Source organism: Lissotriton helveticus, chromosome 2_2, assembly GCF_964261635.1.
Source record: "Lissotriton helveticus chromosome 2_2, aLisHel1.1, whole genome shotgun sequence".
Lineage (NCBI taxonomy): Eukaryota > Metazoa > Chordata > Amphibia > Caudata > Salamandridae > Lissotriton > Lissotriton helveticus.
In genome coordinates, this window is record NC_136060.1 from 144699760 (window position 1) to 144727605 (window position 27846).

General features: G+C 44.3%; 1 protein-coding gene across 1 annotated transcript in view; it reads right to left on the minus strand.

Annotated features, from left to right (window-relative positions):
• The window catches only part of ATP10D (ATPase phospholipid transporting 10D (putative)), a 745681-nt gene that overhangs the window by 265093 nt on the left and 452742 nt on the right, over window positions 1-27846 (minus strand). The window lies entirely within an intron of this gene.

Consider the following 27846-nt stretch of genomic DNA (forward strand, 5'->3'; position numbering starts at 1 on the left):
ATAATCCCTAACGGAGGGTTTAGATACTTCAAGCAATTCCCTGGACAATTCTTTGTGCTTGTGGAAGCTATCCAAAACCCTCTGACATTCCCATTTACCAATTGAATCTGGATGCTCAAACAATGAGGCGTAACCAAGTTCCATGAGGCAGGTTTAGATATATCGTAGCCAGGGGATAGAGAGGCCTCGAGTACAACTTAGACATACTCCGATAATTGCCAGATTGAGATCAGCTTCTTCATTTGCCCAGATGGAACACCAGGTGGCTAGAGGTGCCGCGTTTATTGTATTCTGAACATAAACAAGACCTAACTCCAGGTGGAGGGAGAAGTGCGGCGAGGAAGGGGGTACTCCTAGAAATCTGCAACAAAATCTATTCTCCTCTGATTGCATAGCAAGAATGTCCCTGCATCCCCAGATGCCCATACCGTATGTTAAAATCAGTATACATTTATGATTATAAATCTCTAAAATTGGGGCTATGGGCTTTTTACCTAATGATGTAGCAAAGGAAAAAGTAGTACCAACTGCACGAGTAAATCGTGGTATTCTGTTTTTTATGCAGGTATCCCTGTACAACCTTCATCGAATTCCAGGCCTAGATACAGGAAGGAACTAACCCTATCCAACTTTTTGCCCTCTATGTTCAGGCTGCGGGACTTGGTATTTTTAGTGCGACAATTCATTACAAAAGTTTTCTTTTAATTTGGCTCCAGACCCTTCATAAAACTGATATAACTGGCAATGAGTTTTTGAAGGCTGTTCGCAGCCCTTGCCAGAAGGATTACGTCGTCCGCATAGAGTAGCGCTGGCACAGCCTTTTTCTCAACTTGGGGGAAAGTAGCCCCAATCATGACTAAACTGTTCTCCAAATCGTTGGTATAAAGGAGGAAAAGGATTGGGGCAAGGACGCAACCTTGGTGCCCCCGGCGCTTAATGCTAAACAACTCTGAGCATTCTCCAGCATTACCATATCTCACTGAAGCGGAAAGATCATGGTGGAGAAGCCTCAGAAAAGAGACCAAACCTACATCGACTCCCACATTTAATAAAATGTCCCACAGCTTAGAGCTTGAGACAAAGTTGAACACGCATGTCGGATCCATAAATGCCAGGTGGGTAGAGGTGCCCTTCGCGTATTTATATTTAGCCAAGATGAGGCGAAGATTAATGCACTGTTCGAATGTGCCTAGCTCCTTCCTGAACCCATATGGACTGGGGGCCAAGATATGGTTGGCATTAATCCAGTCCAATAGGCGGTCTAGCACAACTCTCCCAATTATTTTAAAAGAACAATCCAGAAGGGATATCGGTCAATAGCATTTAGGATCGTGCATGTTACCGACAGGCACTATAACAGATGAACGCCAGGACTTTGGCCCTCCTGCGCCACAGACTGAATTACAAACTGCGGTGAGTTCCAGGGACCAGAATACTGGGTCTTCCTTAAATAAATCCAATGAGATGCCATCTGGGCCCGGTGCCTTCTCACCTTTACTATTGTCAATTGCTTTCCGGACTTCCCCTTCATTAAAAACAAGGTTTTTAACACGTTAAATTTAAGGGGTTCTTCTATCCACCTGGCCTTCATGGACTTATCCAGTGCCTTTGACACTGTTTGCAGAAACAAACTATGGCAGATGATGGAGGACATGGGCTTTGAAGAACCCTTGGTTACCCTGCTCCGCAGATTACACGCTGCTACAACTGTGTCCATAAGATTTGGGCCAGGGGGGGGGGGGGGGACTAAATCTATTCCCTCAACCGAGGGTGTGCGACAAGGCTGTATTTGAGCGCCTTTTTTGTTCCTAGTTTATACTAATGGCCTGGAAAAGTTTTCGTTGGAACATTGCTCGGATTTCCCAAAAGTAAACGGCAAGAAGACACCTATGTTATCTTATGCCAACGATACGGTATTAATGACTCTTACAGCTAATAGTATGCAGATCTGCTTGGATGCATTTAACAACTTTATGCTGGACCTGGACCTAAAGGTAAACTTTGCAAAATCTTTTGCAATGGTCTGTGGCCCCAGACGGACATAAACCCGTAAGTTCATGGTAATTAATTCTACCATTGACAAAGTTGACAATTTTAATTACTTGGGTAATTTATTTAACAACAAACTGAGCTGGGTTCCTTTGATGAAGGCGCGTGTACAAAGTACTAGCCGATCTATAGAGGGTCTATTTCGCTTTTGTAGTAAATTAGGACAAAAACCAGTTCCTCACTTAAAAACCCTGTACAGAGCAAAATGCTTATCTGTGGCCACTTATGGGGCAGGGGTTTGGGGGATAGAAAGCCCAGCCATGATCCAGGTCATGGAAAATAAATTTTTAGAACGCTTATTATCAATCCCACCAGGTTCATCTAATAGTTTCTGCCACACTGAGATGGGTATGGAATACGTGACTGACATCATCCGCGTTTCCCCTCTACTATTATGGGGTAAAGTATGGTTATCAGAAGACCTTCAGCTCTCAAAAGATATCCTCCAGGACTGTAAAAATCTTGATCATGCGATGAAGATCCCATGGCTTTCATATGTTAGTGACACTCTGCATAGAATTGGTTTGGGCCATTTGTATGACAATCCCGAAAATATGCAGGGGGATATAAAATCTTTAATTAAAACAAGTTATCGTAATAGCCAAGTATGTTACATTCAGATCAGCCTACAAATTGTTTGGGTAAATTGAAGGTCCAATTGTATTTAACATATACTACTTATGTGCAATGGCGCTTTTATCTGACAAGGTTTAGATTAAACACACTCCACTTTCTTTTTGCCTTTCCAAAACAAGGGGGTTGGTGTGAGAGGCTGCCCCCTTGTCCCTGTGATAACAAAACCAGTCAAAATACTATTCATTTTGTCCTTTTTTGTTCTCTTTATAAGGAACCAAGAAGCAGGTTTATTAAGCCTATCCTAAAAGGTCAGCGACCATGCAACTATAAAGAGGGCTATGACTATTTGTTATCGTTATCATCACCTGGAGTATGCTGCGCCATGTTAAGCTTCATACGACTGTCATTACAATTTAGGAAACGGCATTGCTAAAATGCACTAAAAATCAATGTCATAAGTTGGCGCAAGTGGTTATATGGTATAATAATGTTCTTTGGTATAGGGTGTGATTAATTGATAAATGATATGTAATATTTGTATAAGTTCCTTTTGGAAATTTTTTACTTTTATTTTAGATTCTTATGTATAAATTGTAGAATGAATTATTCTGACCTATTGGTGTCAATATGCTTTTAAATTAAGGTCTGTATACTTTTGTGATTTTATTATTTTGAATCGAATAAAGTTTATGAATCGAAACGTTAAATTCCGCTGAACTGAGGGCTCCACGGCACAAAGATCAGCAGAATAAAGACTAGATGAGTGCGACACCCATAACTTGGAGGATATAGGGACGGTTACTTTATCAGCTGGTAGGGTGGGAGATTAAACTGATAGTACAGCTTTCCAGAAGGCTTGGGGATCTTTGGAATGACAGAATCCCACTACAGAATCCCACTTCTCCTCCTTCAAGGCTGATTTTTTTTTTATAGCAACCTATTTTCCCTAATCGCAGTCTGATCTCTGGGATTTTGCTTTATTGCCTTTAGGTTCCGCAGTGGACTGAGAGAGGTGGCCAGCTGGATGAATAACAACTGTCTCCAGCTGAACGCATCAAAAACGGAGGTGATGATCGTTGGAAGGGATGCGGACCTCTGGGGAGATGGATGGTGGCCTCCTGAGCTGGGAACAGCTCCAGCCCCTGTCCTGGAACTCAGGAATCTGGGAGTATGGCTTGACCACACGTTAAGCTTTTTGACTCACACGAAGAGAGTGGCGGCCTGCTGTTTTGGAGTATTACGCGGGCTAAGACCCCTGCTCAAATTTTTTGATGCTCCTACAAGACAGCTGGTCATTCAAGCAATGATTATTTCTCGCCTGGACTATGCTAGCTCACTCCTTTCAGGAGCGAACCAAGCTGAGATACTCCGTTTACAGCGAGTCCAGAACGCTGCGGCGAGGGCGGTGGTCGGCCTGCCCCGGACCTGCCCTACCTCCAATACTCTGCGGTCCTTACACTGGCTCCCGATGAATAAGCGAATTCAATTTAAAGCCCTCAGCCTGGTTTTTAAAATTCTTCGAGAGTCGGCACCTGTGTTACTTAATAAATTGATCTCTCCCTATGTGCCAACTCGCTCACTTCGTTCCCTGGGACAATCCTTGGTGGTTGTTCCCCGGTTCAGACTTAGTCGGATGGGGGGACGCTCTTTTCGAGTGAAAGCTACAACCCTCTGGAATGCGCTCCCTTTGGAAATCCGCCTCTTGGATGATTTAATATCCTTCCGTAGGGCCTTGAAAACTTTTCTGTTTTAAACTTCCCCTGTTTTAAGTGTTCTGCTTTTCTGTTGCTGGTTTTAGTGTTGTGTTGTGTCTGCCTTTTCCTGCGCCAGGACGCTCCTTCGCTGGAGCATCTGTGCGCATTAAAAATGTTACATAACATAACATAACATAACATATGGTGTTATTAGCTTCTCTACAGGCATTATCAAACCAGGAGTGAGCCCGCTGACAAGGCTGGATAATGGGTCTAATGAATAAATATTTGACTTAGTCTAATAAGATAGCAAAACTACGTAGGCTGGCATGCATGGTATGCAATTATAACTATGCACCAGGGCAGAACTAATCGGTATTACCTGGGACATTATGCTGTTCATGTTCACTGAACGTAAAACCACCTTACGCCCTGCATCCTTAGTGGATAAAACTTGGATAAATAGAAGCTTAGGTTTCTGTCCCCCTATGTGGTAACACTATCTTTGCAGAGATCGAACCTCACAGTCCTTAATAAAGGCAAGCATGCACCTGGTGACAAATATATAGTCAATGGTGCTTCCTGCACCTCGTCCTATAAAGGTGGGAATATGCTGGTCAGTCAATTTGTAAGCCATATTGACCATGCCCCGTTCTAGCAATTGGGAAAATAGAACCCGTCCCCTAGCATCCATCTCATTGTGGTCCAGCTCATGGGAAATTGGATCAAAGGTGGTTGGGGAAAGGGGTGTAGGAAGCCCCAATTTTGTGTTAAAATCCCCCGCCACCAACAACTTAAAAGGGAGATCCGCACAAGCCTCTCTCTCTGCAAGCATGTCAATCAGCACAAAAAGGCCTCGTAAGTCGCCTTTAGATGTAAAATTATTGTTATAGAAATTTACCAAGTACAGCTTAGAAGAGTCATTCCAAGAAAGACAAAAAGCCTGCGCCTTTCCCTGTTTCTGAAATAACTGGACAATCAAGCCAGCAATTTCCACTTTAAACCAGGCCGTCAGACCCCCTTAAGCTCTACCCGCGATAGATGGAGTGGCAGGTAAGCTAAAACACATGAACCCATCAAATTCAATATCCTTGCACTCCCAAGTTTCTTGCAAGAAAACGATGTCATAGGACAAAATGAAAGTTTGCCATCCCTCCAATGCGATCTTTGAGGCTACACCCTCTACATTCCAATGTAACATTTCTGGCATACATTGTCTATTTGGCCTTCATCGGCGCCTAAGCACCCACTTTCCCTGAAGGGGGAGGGTTCAGTAAAGAACCAGGAGGCAGTTGGGGGACAGACATTAAATTAGCAAGATCCACCATAGGGTTCACTGTATGAAGTCATACACACACACACAAATAGTCCCGAGAGATTGTTTACTAGAATAGGACTGGGATTACAAGAAACCCCACCCTCCTCTAAATCTGACACCAAGGGCGAATGAATGTAACAGGGAGGGGGTGGCATTTGGACAACAAGGGCCAGATTGACAAATGACCTGTCTGCCTCCTGAAGGTCCGGACAGACAGACTCCTCCCCAAACCATCAATCAATATCTTCCATCCCAGCCAATGGGGCATATCTATTAGACAGGTGGAGTGATGCTGAAGGGGGGGGGGGACCAGGCGGTACAGAGACACTAGGAACAAGACTACCAGAAGTACCAGATTGGCACACCAAATGCTGATGAAAGAAGCCAAGAGGGACTATCTTAATGGAGTTAGTTTTGACCATTCCCATACTTGCTCTATACAATATTTCCTGGACTACCCTAGGTGAATGGAAATTTACCACAATTACATCTCCATGTTTTACAAGACCCCTACCTCCAATGTCTTTCACCCTTCTAGCCTTCAGAATGTCTTTCAATGTGTCCCAGTTACCAGTAACGTTGTTATTCAGCCAATGTATGGATGTATTCATTAGTCCTCTGGTAGTTTCCATATTGGTTTCTGTGAGCCTGGGCACATTTGTCAATACAACGACATAGGGAGCAGATGCTGGGGGAAGGTCTATCACAGGAAGAACTGCCAGATTTGGGGTACGAACTACTTGTTGGATCGCAGGTTGGGATATTGGTAAGGTGCCAAATGGATGGGAAGCACCCTTGCTTTGAACAGTGATGGTAGAGCTAAAGTTGGCAGCCAAGTACTGGGTACAAGTGGAAATGGAAGTCCTGAGATCAGGTGACCACGCCAGGTTGGTTTCAATTTTTACCAATCGATCAAGAATGGGGCGTAACTTGGAATCCAAGAGGCCACCTAGGCATTTGCTCAAATCATACCAGGTATTCTCATTAACCTCAACCGGGCCCCCAGGCGATACATCATCTGCAGCCTTGTTATGCAAAGGAATTTTGCTAATTTAGCAGAATATCTTGGCTTAGTAGATTTTGCCGTTTTCCACCTTCGCTTGGCTCTTGGGCCACACTCCCCTTCAGAAACGCACAACTGGTCCCACAACTGGGAACCGCAGTCTGTACATGTTGGACCATATTCAAGCCCTCCTCCAGGCACATCCCCCACGCAGGCTGAGCCTTCACCCTCACTATGAACCTGTGTCGTAGAGCAAGTCAGGGTCCTTAATGCCTCTGGAGGGCTTGTTACACCTGAAGCGCTCTGGTTTGGTAATGGATCACAACAGCTTTGATTAATCTGTGGAAGAGTGATCTCTTCAGTAGTAAGAGCAAGGCGACGTTCTACCAGCCGGATCTCGTTTGAAACCCTATCCACAGCTTGCGTTAAATAATTGTCTATAGTTGAGCGCGTACGGGGGGTGATAGCACGCTGGAGACACTTGAAGCATGCTTTCTCTTACCCACTGAAAGGACCTAGCTAGAAGGGGATCTTAGGTCAAACACAGAAATGGGTTAAGCAGAGTGGGCAAACACAACCAGCCTCTGCTCTCTTAGCATTATTGTTAGGAGGAGCCACTGTACCTTGGGCCGTGGAGCGGTCATAAATGCCAAGTATGTCCGCTGTGGGCCTTAGGGGGGTGGCCCAGCCCAGCCTTATCTGGGCTTTGACAGGCACAGATGTGCCTGCACGTGTCTTGCGCAGCGGGAGCGTGGCCCGGCTTAAATGCACCTGGTGACGAGAGCAGCTCCTGCCGCTGGGCGTTGTGGGCAGTGAAGTCCAGGTGAGGTGCGCGATGCCCCCACAAACAAGCAATCAAGGGATCCTTGTTTTATCATTTTCCTGCAGACAAAGATATGTGTTGGGCCCCTCTCCCCAAGCCAAAGTTTGGCTTCAGGAACCCTACTCCCTAGGGCCTGACGCAACGATATGACAGGGACCCCATCTTTCAGGAAAAAAGGCACAAATTAGAGGACTGCAATCTGCCCACTTGGCAGGGAACGCTGTTCATTCCCCATGCCCATGTCTACGCGAAGGATCACATCAGCCTCTACAATCCTTGCACGCTCTCTCCGCAGACAAGGGAAATTGTGTAGCTCCAGCCTGCAGCCAGGAGCCCAAGAGGAGCTGCTCTGGCCGCCGAAGGAGCAGGAAGATAAAGGGAGCATAGGAGCTGACTGGCTTCCCCGTCACAGCCCCTCAATGACCCTCGAATTTTATGGGTGCCTTGGGCACCTAAAATTCCCAAAAGTTGAGCAGCACAAGGCTGCAACAGCGGAGTGGATTTCCCAATCATAAAATATTGAGAGCTCTGGTGAAGGAGCAACCCATAATGCCTTGGGCGGCTGCCTCCAACAAAAAAGGGGTTTCAGTAAACTAAGTCTCTGGGGTGTTGTGTCTATGACAAAGTGAGGTTTCTTTTAATTTCAGTCACTCTCTGTACTGGAGCTGTTGGCTCTTGGGCTCTGGGACCCTTGGTGGCTTATGGCTGCATGTTTGCAGCCTGTAGACTATGAAGAAAACCTCTAACACACGTTTTTAAGTCAATATACTTTTTGGGCAGAACTGAACGTTTACCATGATAATGAATTCCATTGTACAACAATACAGTGGTCACTTATTTTAATGGTGTTGTAAGCTTCAAACGTGACATGTGGTCGAGTCTATTAATATGGGGACACCCTGACAAAGCCAGTAGACCTGCTTTGTATATAGAAACATACCTTATAAGGTGTTCTATTAAAGTATAACCTGCTATTACTGTTCTTAATGTAATGACCACCTGACCCTCAGTAGGTCTGCTTTATCTACAATGACACCCTCATATATTGTGATTTTGCGCCGGGTATAGATAGAGTATTGTGATTAAGGTGTTTAGAATTCACTAAGGGCGTTATCTCATATAGGTCCTTCCATTGAACTGATGTACACATTTGCAATTTAGCGTTTAGTAATTAGGAAAGTGTGTGTGTTCATGTGAGAGATCAAAGTATGTTTCCTTTTTAAAAGAAAAGGCATGGATTGAAAATGAATTGAGTATTGCGGTTACATGCCAGTGCATTGGATTTGCTAGCCCCACACCACCTCCCCTGAGTAGGCCGTGGACGGCTTTGCTACCAATGGAGAGAGTCCAGTGAATACAATGGTTCCCAGTAACAAGATATCTGCGTACCTGTTACTTGTGAAGGACTCTCATCTTTCGCTGCTAACAACCAAATTTCTTACAGTTCCCCCCATAATAACTTTCTTTTTTAACTTCAGGTCACAACATTCATGTTTTACTCCCATCACTGCTCTGGACATTTAAATGGTTTTAAAAATAAAAATTCAAGAGATGACCTAATTTCATCAAAATCCCAGTATTTTTGGAATAATCCGCTGACAAAGTATAATGTATATTTACTTCTTAATTCAGTTTGACTAATTTCTGTTTAATATGCAAGTCTTTACCACCTTCCCTCTATCTTCTATCTTCTATCTTTTTCCATGCACACGTTTTTTCCATTACTCGTGAGCAATTGTAATTCTCATTAAGACTTCAAAAATTGCCACACAAGCATTCAGTACTTTCACTGACAATTCATTTGTAATAATAATTATAGCTTTTGATTTATTTCTTTGAGTCCGTTTATTAGCTCCTTGTCTTTTCCGTTTACAATAACGACTATTTGCTTGTCAAGTCTCAGTCTAATAAAAAAAAAAGGGGGTCAGACTACTTAATATGCGAATACAACCAGGTCTTCCTTCTATAAACGTCCAAGTGCCGATGGCCGCCTGCACGTTGGCGCCTACGCCCGGGAGTGGGTGTTGGGGAATGTTATTGTTTGCGATGCCCTATATGTGCCACGACATAGTATCCACCAAGATGGACGGACACTACCGGCAGGGCACATATATCCGCAGGCAGAGGACATAATACTGACACAATGGGACTCCACACCAAACCTATAGGAATGGGCGCACAGGAAACTACTATCTTGCCCGATGATTAGCATGGTAAGCTAATGTCATCGGGTTTACCAACACTTACAGACGTAAGGGATCACCATTGCGCTACATCAAGAAACACATTTGACCACTCAGACACTTGCATCAATGCGCAAGCATTGGTAGGGCACAACCGTACGAACCACATACTCAGGATATGCAAGAGGGGCTCTGATATGGGTGGCACCCAGGACTCCAAGAGAGGTCCTTAAAACTCTTACTGACCCGAAAGGATGATATCGGTTGGCTGGATGGCCAACCGATATCGCTGATCTCACTATAAGCTCCTAGCTTCGGCCAAGCCCAATTCCTACAATCAATGGCACCAGCACTACTTCATGGCCCCCGGAGCCAGCATATTGGGGAGGGGACTTTAACTGCACGTCAGACTTCGAAATGGATCGATCATGCCCTCCCCTACCAGACGCTCAACTTGTTTCTTTATCACACTTAAAGACATGGGCCACAACATTACACTTCTAGGACGCATGGCGCTGCGTATACCCTAGTCACACGGGAGTACTACCACTACACAATCTACACACGAGAATAGACCTGATATACTGCTCCCACGAGGCCCTCTACAGGGTATACCATGCAGAATACCTAACCCGTTGTTGTATAGCATTTTAGGACCATAGTGTAATTTTCCCGATTCATGCCCTTATATAGGTATAAATCACCATATCCTTATATAGGCATAGAAATCATAACCATATTTAGACATAGCTCATGCAGTCCAAATACAGCAGGGCTACTTCCACTAGTTCCGAAAATCCACAACGATTTCTTGGAAAACTCTGCTTCAGCAGCTAGGGACTTCCCCTTGTTTGAATACTGACTTGTCCAAGAACTCATGGAGTTTTCAAAAAACTGAGACTCTTTGATGACGTTATTATGTCCACCTTTACGTTAATCTCGGCACCTTCAAGGTATAAATATGCCCACACTTGCTATAGCAAGCACACGGTGGTTTGGAGCAGACCAACTATCTACTTGCCCGATGCATCCTGCTACAGCAAGTGCCGAAGGAAGCCGACCCTCCACGAGACACACTGAGAAAGACGCTGTCTTTTCTCTTGCCGAGAAATCCAGCTCCAGTGTTTCCAAGCTACCCTTGCGGGTTGTTGGGAAATCGAGTCCGGAGACAGAGAGATACCAGACCTCCTTCATTCTAAACCAAGGTACGGAGCTGATTAGACACTAAGATAAATCTTGGATAGATTCTTGGCAAAAGAATACTAAATTTATGCTACACCTCACTTCTTCCCTCGTACTAGACTTAGGTTAGGTACACTGGGGTAGGTGTATTTTAGAAGCACCAGTCAAGTACTTTTTAGCCTTTGTTATTTATGTATGTATTTATCCATGGTCTAGAAACCATACAATGCTTTTACAGTATTATTTTATAATACTCTTCTTACTGTACGCATTATACTTTGCAACCAGTATTACGATTGTAGCAGTTCATTTCTTAGGCATGAGAAAGAAGACTGTTCAATAAATACTCTTATTGAAAACGCCCGTCTCTCTATTTCTCTGCACCTCTGGTGAAACGAAGCATGCACGAATGACTGAGTAAAATATCTATCTATTGTTTCCACGACTCTGAAGATCAGTTTTATCTTGGGGAATCAAAGTTGACATGTTTATGCGGTTGTTAGAAACGAATCCCTTCTTGTGAATTCAAGAAAGTTTCTAGTGACCTCTGAGCTAGCTGGCACTCACAATTAAGTCTAATATATTCGGTAGAGACCTAGTAGACATAAGTCCTACGTCAAATCTATAGGATATATTATTCCAATGCGCAGAGCCTATTGGGAATATAGGAACTACACTACACCGTACACTGTCAGACTATAACCCCTACAATTAAGGCTGCCATGGGGAACAACGAGACCTAGTATACCGATTTACCGATACGAACTAGAGGGCTTTGAGGCAGAGATACAGTGGTGCGAGCGCCAGCTGCCCACTGACCAACAGATAATTCCAACATTGGCCCAAGCCAGACTGTAGCACAAGGAGATGCTAGATAGACTATGTGCCCTAAGCTACAAGAAATATCTAGCCTGAAAACATGCGGATGGGGACAAAGGGGGCCGGACACTAGCTTGTTTACTGCCGACAGACATGTTCCAAACACCTATCACAGCCTTTCACAACTCAGAACGCCACCTGGTTAACGCGCAGGCTGAGGTCCATCTAGCCTTCAGTCAATATTACACTTCCCTATACAGCACCCCCGTCTTACTACATGACAGAGCTATAGCTCTTCCTTCAACAAATAACACTCCCGCAGATTCCGCACAACCAATACACAATCTTAGAATCTACGATCTCGCACAATGAGATAACAGAGGCTTTACAGCAATTGGCAGGGGGGAAAACTCCAGGGACAGATGGCTGGCCCCTGGAATTCTATGCCTCGTTCAGAGTGCAAATTGTTCCTCGCCTTCACCAGGTTTACACAGACGCTTACGATTGGGGCATACTGCCGTCCTCACTAAAGGAGGCTGTAGCAGTAGTGCTCCTAAAGCCAGGTAGAGACCCGCTGCAGATGGGATCATACCAGATTACAAAATACTGGGCAGGGTACTAGCCAATAGGTTAACAGAAATTACACGGCTACTGGTGCACCCGACCAAAATTGATTCAACCCCGGCAGCAGCATCAGCCTCAACTAGCGTTGACTCTTTCAGCTACTAGAACGGGCACATATAATGGGGGAATCTACATGGATTGCCTCTCTAGACATCGATACCCTGGGATGGGAATGTCTAAGAGCGGCACTGGCAGGATATGGTATGGGTCCCAAGTTCTTACAATGGATCAAATTATTATAGCTCGCATCTCAGGCGCGAGTCAAGGCTGCCTTATCTCAGACTCTTTCAATATTGAGCAAGGCATCAGACCGGGGTGCCCTGTATCACCTATTATTTTTGCCCCTGCGTTGGAGCCAATAGCCTGTGCAATGCGTAACCGTGTTGTGGACTGGGGAATCAAAGCACACAATCAATGTCTCGCTTTACGCTAATGATGCCCTGACATACCTCCAAGGCAAACGATCAGTGTTGATCGGTTGGATAGAACTGCTGGTCCGCTACGAACACATCTCTGGCCTCAAAGTGAATTGGGGAAAGTCTCTCCTATTCCCAATGACCCCCAGTCCTCGGAACAAAGAGCAGCCTTACCACAGGCCCTCCTCACCTGGGCATATGATTCTTTCAAATATCTGGGAGTTCAAATATACCACTTCCAAGTGGACACAGTAGATGGCAAATTGGGCAGAACGATCACCAATGCTTGCTCCTCCATGGTGTTCTTAAATGAACTGCCACTATCTCCAATAGGGCGTATAGCCATAACTAAAATGCTGTTGCTACCTTGGCTGCTATATTTCTTTGCAGCTCTCCCATTCCTGCTGCCGGGTAAATTGTTTCGAGACTTGAAATCACTTCTAACATCCCTAATTTGGGGGAAGTCCAGAATTAGAGTAGCCCTTGCGAAACTCTATGCCCCAATCACAGAAGGAGGACTTGGTGCCCCTAATTACAAGCATTATTGTGCATCTGCACAGGTTCAATGGCCAATGAGATGGCTAGCAAGCCGTAATACCACCGAACTGGGACACTGGTCTTCCTACCTACACGAAACGAAGATCATGCAGTTGGTTGAATGGTTCCAACGCAGCAATCCCGAAAAATCCAGGAAATATATTAATGCCTACTACACACAGCTGCTGGACCTGGTACCTGCGGACCAGGCACTCACCCCCACCTTATGCACCTGACCTGCCTCTTGGGGTACTCTCTGGCCATAAAACAGGGCGTGAAGCCCAGAATTGGCGGACTGGTCTTCAGCCAGCATAAAGATATGGGGAGACTTATTTGTTGACTCAATGCTCTGAGTTTGCAACTTTTGTAGCTGAATATGGAATTCACCAGGTTAATTCCTACTATACGTATCCCTGACACATCAGTTATTCAGGACATGGGGCAATACACAAAAAAACTCAAATTATCCAATCCACTTCAAACACTATTAACACACGGAACAGGTAAAAAGGCAATCAGAATGCTAGACAACTCCCTGCAACCAGCAACTATATCCCCACATGGAACCACTCAGCAAATACTGGGATAAGGCACCATCAACTACACAAACTGATAAACAATTGGAACAGAGCATTGGCTGCCCTAAGATAATATCCCCAAATGTTAGAATCAAAGACACTCAATTCAATTACCATCACCATACATTTCTAACGCCACACAGGCTGGCAAGAATGAACGAGGGCTCCCCAGACCCCTGCCCCTGATGCCTCAACCCTGAAACCACGTTTATCCATGGGTTTGAAAATGCCCTCAGATAACAATATACTGGAATGAGGTGGCCACTACACTCTGAGGCCAAAAACACAATAGTTGTGGCACAAGGTCCTCAATTTCTGTTGGGAATAACTAAGCGCAACACACAACAAAAAACTATCAATACATGGACTTGGTACTCAGTCTAGCCGAATGCAGGGTGGCTTTGTCATGGAAGTCCAACTCACCTCCACATATGCACATTGCAGACCTCAGTAGGGCACTAGTTGCTAAACATGAGTTGGCACAAAGCAATACTCAAAAACACCGCAAAGCTACTAATTCTCCAGACTGGCAAATATATCTAACATTCAGAGAATCAAAACGACACCACGTCAAACTCCACATCGGATCCTCACAAGATAAATCCAACTCTCAACGGCAGCTGCCATCCTCTTCCCGACTGTCTCAAACATAGCAGATCCAACCCAACACCTCCCCCCTTCCCCACTCTGCCCTCTCACCCCTCTCCCCCGTAACCAGGACAAAAAGCACAGCCTCAATATATTCATATACCTACGAGACCACAAAGTCGACTAATTCCTCCCCCCACATAAACATCACTGATCCGAACCCAATGCTCACAACTTGGTAAATTACAACACAGTGAATATGTTAACAATACTAGCCCCATTGGTCCGTCCAACAATCTGACTAGGCCAATGATGGTTGCAAAAGAGTTATCATTTATGTTAGTATTGTATATTATTGTAGCAGACTGAAATAGTATAGCTAACAGTCATATATTTGTGACAAATGGAGAAACTGTAATATTGCATTACGATGTCATGGAATGTTATGTTTACACCTAATGACCTCACAGGCTGCAAGTGCACCATTAAAAAAAAAAAAAAGTAGTGCAATTATACAGACGTTTGATTCAGTTTGTTGCCAATGCCTTTTTGGCGGCTCCACCAGGGGCTGCCCCTAAATTATGGGCAAACGACCACTTAATCATGACGAATTTCCGTTTTGGGTTGGCTCAGAAAATTGATCAGCTTGATGCTGTTTTTCCCCTTATAGCTCCTGTAGAGAAGTATAGGATCCTTACTATGCGTTTGCTTACCGGTCTGTTCCCTGCCCCCTGCAACACCTGGGGGACGGTGTTCACTGTATTGTATTACGTTCTTATATAGCGCAAACTGTCACCCTACGGGTATCCTGGCGCTGTTATACACTTTGTTATGGCACCCCCTCGATGAGCGTTCTTCTGAACGTCCTCAAACATGTACAGAATGAACATGTGGCAGGTCCTGCCCTAGTGGGTAATTTTCCAGTAGTCTCCGAAATGATTCTTTCTAATGTTAAAGGTGAAAGCAGTGTCCTTGATTATACGCCAGCGAGTTATTGCTTTGGCCACAGCCAACCATGTGTGTGAGCTGCCTGTGATTATTTCAGCTGTTTAAACATCTTTGGGACGTAATAAGTTGGGTTCCAGACCATCTGCGCAATGTCTGGGAAACCCTCCTTCTGAAAAGTAAGGCAGTTCAGTTTTTCCTAAGAAATCTTGGGATAAATTTGGACAACAACAGAAGCCCAGGTCTCATGGTGACTCACTGCCACCGGACACTTCTGAGCGGCAATATGATTTGCGTGATCGCACAAAAATTAAAACTCTGGTGCGTGCAGGATCACAGGCAGGGCAAGTCCGTGCAGCCTAAATTGGACATGCAGTGCTCTTTTGACTCTAATGTCAAGAGAGAAGAACCGTCTCGGTATACAGGTCCCTTCAAAAAGAAGATGTTTCTGCTAGAACAGCGAAATATGCCCCAGGCGGTGAGAACCCTTCTCCTGGACAGGAGCTAGGTGGTAACCCTCCAAAACAGCACGGCAGAAATCACCATAGTGCGCCAGACACTCTGCCGCTTTCTGGAGGCGAGAGCAACTGAAACCTTTGTTACGGTTGAGACCCGGGATACTCGTGTTGCACCTCCTGATAGACTTTATCATTTAGACAATCAGATTCAAGGTGATGTTAAACACACCATTAATATTATATTTTGGGACAATTTGAGTTCTTTATATGACATTTTATTGGCAGAGATCGATTAGCCTACTTCCTTTGTTCTTGCTTGTCCTCATGAGGAAGATGTAATCCTCCCTTCTTGTTCACATCTCGACCCTAATGATTCGCAGCATGCTTATGCTTCCGAGTGGGCCATTGCGTTGGCTCCTGCCCAATGCGGCAACCAGGTTGGTTGGGATGTGAACTCTCCGCAACATGTTATTCAGATTTGCTGCACTGCTCAACCGCAAACTGAGTATTCTATTAAACGTGACGCAAAGGCATTTGTTAACGACATTCTTAATCAGTTGGAGTATCAGGCTGTTCTTGAGCCATGTGTCTCTTCTAAGAATAATCCTCTTTCCGCTTATGAATCCTGACAGTCTTGGATTACAGACACTGAATAGTCATTCACGCTCCTTTGCAGTGCAGAACACCCACAGCACAGCCCTGATTAACAATATCGTCCATAAAAAGTTTAAAACCATGGTAGATATTTCAAATGGGTTTTTAGTCACAACTTGACTACAGAGAGCCATGATTGGTCCGCATTTAACGCCCTCGGTTCCCAGCGATGATACACTTGTTTACCAATTGGATAGAATAACAGCCCCAGTGTTTTTGCAGCACGGGTCAAGTCCTTTTTACATGATATTCATCCTGACGCTTTATCCTATTTCAATGACATATAACTTATTAATGATGAATTGAATCCGCATTTGGCGAGAGTGGATCGCTTTATTACTCGATTCACTGTACTTAGCTAAAAGTTAAATTTTGCAAAGTCTCACATTGTATTTCTTGGTGTCCTTTTTCTTGGTTTTAAATTTGACTCATGAGGGTAGAGGTTTGGCTCCCCATTTTTAGGTCTAGCCTAGAGTTAGCACGCCAATTCTGCTCTAGGGAAGATCTTGAGTAGTGCAGTACGGGATGGAAGCCCCGCCCACTCTCCGCCTGTATTTTTCATTGGCTTGTGTCTTTGTAATTCGTAAATGCTGCCTTCTGATTTAGTAATTGGCTTGTTAGTCCCTCCTTAGGACCCTCTCATCTTCATTTGTAACCTCCCATGGCTACTGGCCCCTGTACTTCAGTTGTTATACATTACATCTTTTGTAATCACTACATTCTTTAATGTCTATTTACTACTGCAGGCACAACATGCTTTCCTGCAAAAGCGCACAATGTGCGCTTTCATTTTACGAGCAGCCGTCACTTGTTTAATGAAGCAGCACGGCAGCCTGAGCCGGAATAGTGGCGGATGTACTTTTCTTTTCGGTCTTTGTTTTTTCTATTTTTGACAGCGGGCCATGCCTGCTTTACCTTTCATAAGTGGTAAGCAGTGGGTGCACACCCGCTTAATATGAATAATGGTGAAAGAGCTTTTGTTTTCTTATGCGGCTCACCAAAAACAACTTTACAAACCTTGACTGTATTACTTTTTAACTGCGCGCAGTACCCGCTTTCACTTTCAAGGAAGCGGGCGAGGTGTCCCAGACTCGCCCGACACCTCCTCTTCTCGCCCCCACTGCGAGTTAGGAGCAGGGGTGCCAGTGCCACCCAGTCATAAACGCCGTCTTGGAGGAAGAACAGCGGTCAGCAGTGGCAAGGTAACTGGCACGGGATAAATGCCTTTTAAATGCAGCATGTGTGCTTGAAAAAGCGGTTCTTCACCTTGCTGTATCTAAGTTGGTTTCCACTCTAGTTCTATAAAGTTCCAAGTAAAGTGCAAGGTTCAACAGATAGTAATCTAGTGTGAATAACATATAAAGCCCGGTGAACAGTGTATAGTTTCTGCCCGTTCACAGCCTTCTTCTCAGCGTGTCTGCTGTTCTCTGGGATTTTTTTTTTTTTTTTGCTTGCCTCAACCCAAAACTCTTCTCAATATGCATTCCGCTTGCAACCAGTTGTCTGCTAAAAATAAGAACTTGGGCCTCTGCCCTCTGAAGAGCTTAGCTTTGACTGACCAGGAAAACATGGTAGGTGACTGTTCTCTCCCATCCATTTGTTTTTAATAAGTCCTTCATGCTCCCTTATTCTGCTTTGTTTTCTCGCTCTTAAAAGGGAGAACAGCCATTACAACGCGGGGATTACCCCGCACTACCATTACAACGCGGGGATTACAAAAAAAGTCGTTACAGCGACTCGCTGGAGGGCGCTGTTGGATAGGTAATAGTTTAATTTTTTATCCAACACCTTCCCTACTGTCAACGTGGGCTGGAGTTAGAATAGAAAATTAAACTATTCCACTATCCAGCGCCCTCCAGCGAAAGTCGTAGTAACAACTTTTGTTGTAATCCCCGCGTTGTAATGGCATGCGGGGTAAAAGCCCGCGTTGTAATGACATACAACCCTTAATAGCCGCCAACCCTTAGTAGCACCCGGGTATTAGCCACCAAGACTGCACGGAACATCTGGGTTGGCTGCTTGGAGAGTTTAAGATAAGCATACTGTTACGTATCAAAGTCTGTGGGGAGATGGGAGGAGCTGTGTGAGGTGACCCGAGAGATCTGTTAGCCAAGCAAGGGAGCAAATGTAGTGAAGTGGTGGCAGCCCTTCTAATGAGTTGCATCTTTTTGACAGATTTTAAAGCATTTAAAATATGGATGATGTGTCATGTTGTTGGGTATAGCACTGGCTTTCCGTTTGGAGCCAAATGTAGAAGTTACCCGCCACACCTTAAATTCCTTTCGGTCTGTACCAAGTGCCCCAGGGTGCCATATTTCAGAGTATCCTCAAATGACCGCAGCCTGAATACACACGCAATCTCGTGAGCTCACACTCTCCCTTCTCCAATAGGACTCGGTGGGAGCGAGTGAGTGAATTTGTTTCTATGGTATATCTGAATTCAAGTATATAGGCTTAAAGGAATGGCTTATATAAATGGTATACTTGATGGCAGTCACCCCCCTCCCCCAGCGTAAAGTGTGCACCATTGTAGGGTTCATCTTAACCAGCGAAAAGTGATAGTTTGGTGCCCTGAGTGGGTTTGCGGGTTAAGGAGCTTTTCGATAGCCGGCAAGTAAGCATTGGGTGAGTGTCAATGTAGTCGTCGGCGCGTGACACTTGTGCCTAGGTTTCTTCAGGGGGGCAGTCATCGACTCATAGATATGTACCAACTTTTTTGTCTCATTTAGGTGAAGAGTAAAGTGAGCTGGCAGTCGCAGGTGCAGAAAGCTTTGTTATCTTCCCCATCAAGTATCACAACATTTGACAGATGTACAAAAAAGCCGTAGGCGAGTGAAACCCACGTCGAACCTGGCTGGAGATTGCAACCAAATGTTTGGCACGCCTTTCAGTGGGAGGCTATCTGACTTCTAAAGAGCAGTGGAACATACATTGGAAGGCTGAAAAACTCTGCTAGCAAGGATACTCCTCCCCCACCCCAACAAGAAAACAATGCTGACCGCAGAATTGTATAAACTCATGGCCCCCAATAGTTATGTCAATATTGCCGTTTCAAGTAGGCAGCTGGTAACTGTGGGTGCTGTGCCCCCATTTAGAAGGTCCGGTATTAGGCTACACAGCCTATTAACGTTCACTTAATTACTGTAGTGTCTCCAACCTTTTTAGTAGCGAGCATTACTTCTGCTCAATGTTATCACTTTTAAAATAGTGGCCATGTGTTAACAAAACGTTAGTGACCACCTAAGCTTTAAAGGAAAGACTACAAGCAAAAACACCAGGGACAAGCCTAACAATATTAAATTCCAACACCTGACTAACAAAATAGCTGAAGCATTGTTCCCGCTGATACAAAAGACATAACAATATGTGTATTTTGGCACAAAGGCCATACCAGTAATAGGTCCCCCCAGCTTTAATTATAATTCAACTATAATAAAACTTTAATCGGTTTTGGAATTGCAACATTTTTGTCTTCATCAACATATCAGTTCCTGAAAATGCACATAAACAAATGGGCCTGTAACGCTCTTAATGTCCATGATGAGTGTCAGTATGTCAACTAGACATAGAATAACCTAAATGTTGTTGGTGCAAATTGCAGACAGATCAGCTCTTGGCAGTTCATGCAGTCTGAAAGTTACCTCATCTGCCTCAAGCAACTATAAGCCTGTTCTCTCACCAGAGCAGGTCACTTAAAATCTAAAGATGAATACAAACCTCACATCTAACTGTCCTTTCTTCAACTGGTGCCTCATCAGCCTAGTTCATTGGTCAGTTAGTATGACTGTAAGATCATTTTATCAGCTGTGCCCTGATCACTTATCAGCATGTCCTCAGCACTAAGTTTGTTTAATAACGGGGGCTGGACTTGAATTGCTCTCAAGTCTGTGGATGGCAGCTCATTTAATAAGCTGATAGGGCAGTCATTTACTCTAGTTTACTCCACACATTTGGGTAATCCCTTGCAGCGAGACTGCATAAAACTAGTTTCAAATGGAGTTTCAGATGTGTCCGTCTGGGTACTGAATGACACCTGAAGCATTCATAAACAAGCATTTGCAATGCAATAGGTCTCGCATTTGCGAGAGTTTGAGCGACTGACATTGTAAATGACAATACCTTTTATTTATGTGTTTTGAAAACCTTTAAGTGGTGCGTAAAAATGCACTTTGTATGTATAGTCCTTGCTTACAAGAAGCATGACTGGAGGTAAAAGAGGCTCAGTTACCGTCAGCCTTGCTTCTCGTTGGCAACAACCATAACTACAAAGTGCGTGTTTACACACCGCTGGCAGGTTTCCAAAACACAAATAAAAGGCATTGTTATTTAAAAATGCGAATTTCACCATTAGGAATCCCTCTACCAATACCTATTCCATATACGCATCACGTTTGTATGAAGACTCCCCTTGGGTGTTCTTGCTGTACGGATAGAAGTCTACCTTTGTGAGTATACCCTGTGAATTGAGCATTATTGTTTTAGATCTGTAATGTTGTTTTATTCTCGCAATAATCAGTTATTTTGGAACACCATGTTATAAATTTACCAGATGCTATGAACTACAAAGACTCATTCCGATATACAAAAACCTAGAAGTGATTCTACTTTAGTGTTTTAGAATGAGACCTAAGGTTATTTTTCGTTATTGTAATCGTTATTGTAATAAACCAAGGTACGGGAGCCTTGAATGAGTCAGATACTGTACAATTGACAAAATATATTGCCCATCAAAGGCTTTAAGTGTACATAACAATAGTCAAGGTCAGTCCTCAAGTCAGGAATGGAGGCTTTTAAATTTATTTGTAATGATACCTGTATATGTTGTCACTATAAATCCTTTGGATGTTTAGATAACATAGATTTTCTTTTAAATTGTGTTTCAGGAATTAAAATTGTGTCTCCTGAAGAAGGCGGTCCCCTGCCGAAACGCGCGTCGAGTTCCTATGCTTGTTTTATTATTGATGTGATTATCTGTATGCTTTTGTTAATATATTTCTCTATTTTTTGTACTATGAATTTTATGTTAACTCGTGATGATTATTGTATGGAATTTTGACAAAGCTATTTTAATACCCGTCATATTGGTTTGACCCCCAGTCATTTCTAATATGATTTTTAAATATACAAAATAAAAATATACTTTTTATACAACTTCGTTCATCCTCCCCTACTGTTCCTTCTTGATAACTGGCATGTCTTATCTGTACACTTATATACCTAGACGTCCTAGGATTTTTTCGCATATATTGTTATTTACAATGCCAATAGCTCCACCTCTTGCAAATGCAAGACCTATTGCATTGCGGTGAAGCAAGCGGTGACAAGCATTTGCAATGCAATAGATCTTGCCTTTGTGACCTTGTGTATTTGGCTATGCAGCACATTAGACTGGGTGCTGAAACACCTACTGTTCTTTGACATGAAATGACAGTAAGCACTAAACTGCGGAACACATCAGGTATGGGAACACATGGAGAGAAATAGTGTTGTAGACTGCACTTATTATAAATGTAATTAAAGTTGATCAATAATTTAATGTATTCATCTTCAGACCACTCATAAAGCTCAAATACCCAGTTCACTGCCTAATCTACTGCCACACTTAAATCACTGCCACAAAGTCGATTGCAGTATTGTGTGATAATATAATGCATGGCTAAACACTTATAAGGTTCCAAAGGCGAGACCGATTGCATTGCAAATGCTTGTTTAGAGAAGTGGTACAAAAGGGGGGTGGTGATGGACGGAGCATCTGAACCAATCAAACACTCACACCCAGTCAACAGATCTGGGTTTAATCCATCACTGTTCTTTAGCCCACTCTGCCACCCCAGTTCAGACATGGCCATATGCAAATCAGTCTGACCCTGTGCCTCATGGGAACAGTCCAGCCCGAACTGCCAAGCCATGCCTTCCCTGGACCGGATTCAAGCTTCCTAGGACCGGTTTCTGGCATTACAGCCGTCTTCAGCCAGGCTTGCTTGAATCCAGTGGCAAAGTGAGCAAGGGACTCACGTCTGAGCATACCCCGCGAACTTATGGCAAACAAAGCGGTACAAAAGGGGGTGGTGATGGACAGAGCATCTGAACCAATCAAACACTCACACCCAGTCAACAGATCTGGGTTTAATCCATCACCGTTCTTTAGCCCACTCTGCCACCCCAGTTCAGACATTGCCATATGCAAATCAGTCTGATCCTGTGCCTCATGGGAACAGTCCAGCCCGAACTGCCAAGCCATGCCTTCCCTGGACCGGATTCAAGCTTCCTATGACCGGTTTCTGGAGAGAAATAGTGTTGTAGACTGCACTTATTATAAATGTAATTAAAGTTGATCAATAATTTAATGTATTCATCTTCAGACCACTCCTAAGAGCTCAAATACCACGTTCACTGCCTAATCTACTGCCACACTTAAATCACTGCCACAAAGTCGATTGCAGTATTGTGTGATAATATAATGCATGGCTAAACACTTATAAGGTTCTAAAGGCGAGACCGATTGCATTGCAAATGCTTGTTTAGAGAAGTGTGCACAATTGCAACCACCTTGTACCCTAAAAGAATTGCAGTCTCTGCTCGTTTTTTAGGTCGAGCGACCTATCTCAATGCGCATGCGCATTGAGAGCGGGAGCTCGATCTATTGCGGCTTAAACAGAGCTTACCGAGATCAGGCGATTCCCAGGCGATTTCTTCCAGTGCACGTGAAAGCGCGTGCACAATGCCACCAGCCGCTTGCCTCGCATTACCACATCAAAGGCAAGGCGGCCTCGTCTCAGGCCCCTGCTGCTTCACACCCTCATGCCGCTCTCCCCGCTCCGCCCCCTCCCCTGCCCGCCGTGTCGCATTTCTCCTCCGCCGGCCGTACTTTCACTTTGACGGCCGCAGGCCGTCTCTCGTGTTTCTACTTGTTGCCTTGTGTACTCTTCTCTCCCGTGTGCACTAGTGTTCGAGGCTTTCCTGTTTTGTGTCTTTTGCTTCCTTGTTCTCCTGGTAGTTTCCAGATTGCTAGAACCTTGTGTATTCTTTGCCCCTGTGCTCCTCCTCTGAGCTTAAGTGTATTTCTTCGCTGTGGGATCAGTATGCCGTGGCTAGCAACAGACCTTGCTGCTGAGTTTCCTTGTGATCCGTCGCAATCATACAGCTATTTTTCCAGCCTTGGTCTTTCATTTCGGTTTCCATTGCTACTCGATTCCATTTTTGCGTTCTGCCTAGTTATCTGTATTTGTTTATCCTGCCTCGAAAAATTGCTGCTTGCTCCGAATAAACGCTGACTCGGGTGGCAATCCGCCTTTAATTGTAGGCACTCCCCTGCCGCTCGCTGCAGGCCCTGACGGTACAAATGTTCACCCTAGCTGGCTGGATTACATAAAGACCACAATCACGGGGCTGTCTCGTTAGCTCATTAGCTCCCACTGGCCGCTGGCGTGCCTTCTCTGAAGCAGCGATGTGTTACACATCTGCCTCTCCCCTGTCACCAACCCCCGTAAACACAGCGGGCGCCTGTTTGTTGTTCCTATTCAGAATTAGGAAATACTTGTTTCTTTTGTGCCCCTGACAGTAATTTCATGGCTGGAGCGCGGCCAGCCCCTTCCGTGACATGGATGGACACAGGAGATATATTTGCTGCGGAGGTGGTAGGAGTGGGCAATGCAGCCTCCTCGCCTGTTGTTCATCCACAGCCTTTCAGTATTTGTCACCATACACACAAAAGTGGTTTCGGTGTATTGGCAACTAACCCGAAGTGACGCGTCGCGTTTGGGGTCACTCGGAAACACACTTGCCTTCTCTCCGCTGCCCACCCACCCCCCCCGTCCTCTCAGCTCCCTGCTGTGCACCTTCATTTTCTGACCCTCTCTCCCCACTTCTCTCTTCTCGGCCTTTTCTTCTCCTCCCCCATTCTCCCCCTCCTCCGTACCAATACATTTCCCTTCCTGTCTCCCCCGCTCCTTCCCCTGCCCTCTCCCTCACACCCCGCCACCCCTTCTCGTTCCCCACACACCTCTCCTGCCTGCTCGTGCCTAGCAATACGCAGAGTAATTTAAAGCTGTTTGTGGCCTGTAATGCGCTCTCTTTTTATTAACTGCTTTTGCCTCCATGTCACAGTTTAACAATAATCTCTGGACTAATCTCCCTTCTCCCCTTCATCTCGCTGCCCTGCTTTCTCCACTATCACTTGTATTGCTCCATCTTTCTGCATATCACTTCATCATGTCTCTTTGCTTCCCCTTCTCCACCTATTCCTCATTTACTTCCACTTCTTCTTCTCTCTCCGCGTTTTTACATCCTCCAGGTCCTCCTCTTTTTAGGTCAAGCCAATTTAGAAGCGCAAACCTTCAAGTACACGCAGTTAAAAAATTGTCCAGCGCAACTACCACTGTTAAACAAAATGTGACTGGTTGCTTTGTGTTCTTTCTAATGTTTGGAAACTTGCAGCTTGTTATTTTTATGTCTTTTCATTCCCTTTTACAATTTCTCTCCAGCCTCCTCGTGCTCCATTTTTCCTTCTTTCTGCCTTGCTGTCCCCTCCCTTCTTCTCCCACTAACACCTCATATTTCTCTATTTTCTCTCCTCCTCTCGACATTCTGCCTTCCACTCACTTCTGTTGTTCTGTCTAATGCAAGACCTATTGCATTGCAAATGCGTGTTTAAGTCACATTGGCAGGGTGGATTGAACGTGCAAATACAGTATAAGTAGTGCTAAAAAATGACAGATGCTGCTTGAAAAACTTATTAGCGGCTATGTTGTTCTAAAAAGCACAAAAAAGAACCCGCTCGGAGAACCATAAGAGAGAAGCACGGAGCCTGCATGCCACTCGTTGTATAGAAAGTGGAATGTATATTATATTGCCGTGCTGCAGTTACTAAAGTAAATCAAACTAAGAGGTGCAGCAGAACCAGATGACCAACACCGCTTTAGAATAGGCTATTGCATCTTCTTGCAGTATCACGATTGGTAAGAATAAAGTAGAACCATTTTAAAGGCTGCTCTGTTTGTCTGGGACAGTCAACTGACACTGCAGCCCTCACCCCCCTGGCTCTCTAAACACACACACACACACAACGGGTACGAGAAAAGTTCAGTGATGTTTACATCATCCATCCCATGGACCCAGCCCCCGGACGGAAGCAAAATGTTCTACTTGGGATGGGAGATGGGGCTGCTTAGGCGAGGGCTAAAAGATGAAAGTCATCCTCGTGGTGCCACTGTACATGAGAGCGTGAGCTAGTGCACCAGGCGACAGCAAGGAAAAACCAGCATTTCATAGCCAATAGGTCTCGCCTTTGGGATCTTATAAGTGTTTACCCATGCAACAGTTGATATTGTTGCACCAAGGATATTGTGCTGCTTTACTAAATACTTATAAGGTCCCAAAGGCGAGACCTATTGGCTATGCCAATGCTTGTTTTTTTTTGGCAAGACTTGCATTCTTGAGTACACTCAACAAATCAAACCTCTTTATACTTTGATACATCACTTACCCCTCCCTCTTGCCTTGCGGAACATACTGCAGTCTTACTTGACTTACAGTATGATCTACTTGCTACGCAAATTTAGTCATCTGCATAATACCAGGTGCAATTGGTTTTTACTTATGTCACGTTCAATGAGGGTAACACTGTTCCAATCTCATCTTTACCCTCCTGTCGAGCTACATTTTTCATCTACTGAATTATTTTTGACTGCAGAGCAGATGGCCATCCTTAATAAACGGCCTCTCGCATAAGGTAAACACATCTTTGTTGTTTCACCTGTACCTGCCCTAAAGGCGGTTACAAATGCTAGCGTTCCCTATTCTGAAGCCCTTCACCCGCATTGGATTAAATGGGCTACGTCTTTGACATCTGTTGAGGTTTCCTTGGTTTTTTTACCCTTCACTACAAACGCTGGAGTTTCTTCAATACGAACATGTTCATCCCCTACTACGCTTCTTTGTCTTGCTCAGTATAAATACATAATTTACACTGATGGTTCAGCACAACCGGCAATTGGCTCTAAGAAGACTTATTCTGCAGGTTGAGCTATAGTTGTAGTCACTATGGTCAATGGAGTTTCCACTCCAGTCTGATTAATACACAGTCTCTGGGTGACTGTACGGCATAGTTGGCAGAGATGAAAGTGCTGCTTTTGGCTCTCGAGCATTTTGATCCGAAGTCGTACACTTGTGGTGTGTGATTCTTTTTACTGTGTACAGCATTACATAACTATCTACATTTTTGGAAACAAATGGACTTTCGTGATTCGAACAGCAGCACAATAAAGCATAAAATGTTTTGTGTAAAGGTGGCTGATCTTTAAGATCGCCTTCCACTTACACATGTTGTACATACATTGGGCCATCAACCTGCAGGAGTACATGCCGTTGGAAATTCAATGGTTGATCAAGCAGCCAAATCGGCAGTAGCCACGACTAGAGTAGCAGCGATTACACATTCTATTACTAAAATTGATGATGACATCTTGGCTGCTATAGCCGCATGTCAGGATGGAACAGCTTTTCCTCAAGGATTTCCTACTAAGTATACTTATCAGTTAACTACTGACAGGGTTCCCTTTGTAACAATTCCTGGGGTTGGTAATCGCATGATGCCAAACCTCAACCGTTGTTTTTAGAAACTATGGGAAAGCCTTAGACTTATTTGAAATCGGGTAAAGTGGTGTATGCCCTTTCCCAAAACATGTATTGAAAACTCTAATCAAAAAAATAATTTACAAAGTCAGCCGCAAAAGAGATACTACTTTGTGTTCAGGGCATTCTAGAGACACCACAATAGTGGGGAGTAGTATGAATTAAATACCACAATCGTACGTTGTATGAAATATTTCCCCAAAGAGTGTGGAGAACCATTTTGCTGTTAAGGATGCATCTCCTACCTTTGTGTAATACAAGAGTGGCATGGAAAGGATTCCCTAGGGAGAACAGACTTAGTGACCTATGTGGAAATTGGGTAGAAGATTTAAATCATGTGTTGTCTGTCCCCCATTACAACCCCAATGACGCAGGTTATTGAGACCTGTCTTTTTAAAGTATAACATCACCACTGCAGAGGAAGCCTGGGACTGTCTTTTTGCCCATCTATTAGTATGTTTTAGAACATTTCGATTTTCAAACAATTCATAAACACTTTTCAGAGAGATTTCTTATGCGGTGCTTAGTTCTGTTATGTTAAACATTGTGGTTGATGGGTAGCATATTTTGCACATTATAAACTAGAAATTCGGGCAAGACTTAAATCACGTGTTATTTGTCTGCGCCCCCTATATACTTCGTTTTGGTATGCTGAACATAGCCCCGGCTGGGCAGCATATATTGCACATTATAAACTGAAACCTAGTTGACTTGAAATGCATAAATGAAGCTGCTAGAATATTTATTGGGATAAAGCAATTTGCATA